This window comes from Penaeus monodon, chromosome 27, assembly GCF_015228065.2.
Source record: "Penaeus monodon isolate SGIC_2016 chromosome 27, NSTDA_Pmon_1, whole genome shotgun sequence".
NCBI lineage: Eukaryota > Metazoa > Arthropoda > Malacostraca > Decapoda > Penaeidae > Penaeus > Penaeus monodon.
In genome coordinates, this window is record NC_051412.1 from 25,439,350 (window position 1) to 25,439,593 (window position 244).

General features: G+C 39.3%; 1 protein-coding gene across 1 annotated transcript in view; it reads right to left on the reverse strand.

Moving 5' to 3' along the window:
- LOC119590465 (scavenger receptor class B member 1-like) overlaps nucleotides 1–244 on the reverse strand; it is a 16,236-nt gene that overhangs the window by 1,427 nt on the left and 14,565 nt on the right. The gene's annotated exons all lie outside the window — the stretch shown is intronic.

Sequence of the window (244 nt, forward strand, 5' to 3'; positions counted from 1 at the left end):
CACTGATCGTCATGGGAACGTAACAGGTTTCTCTTCCGTTAAAACGCACTCCTTAAAACTTCTCTGTGGAACCTGTTGCTATTCCGTTGTTACCTGTTGGATTCTCTCTACAACAGTTGTGCGATTTCCTATCCCGTTTTCTATGATTTTTTTATGTGTGTTTTTTAGGGGGGAACTCATGTTCTTTCTAGATATTTTATGTTTTATTTTTTTTTCTTCTGTGGAGCGTGGCGAGTCAGTGAGA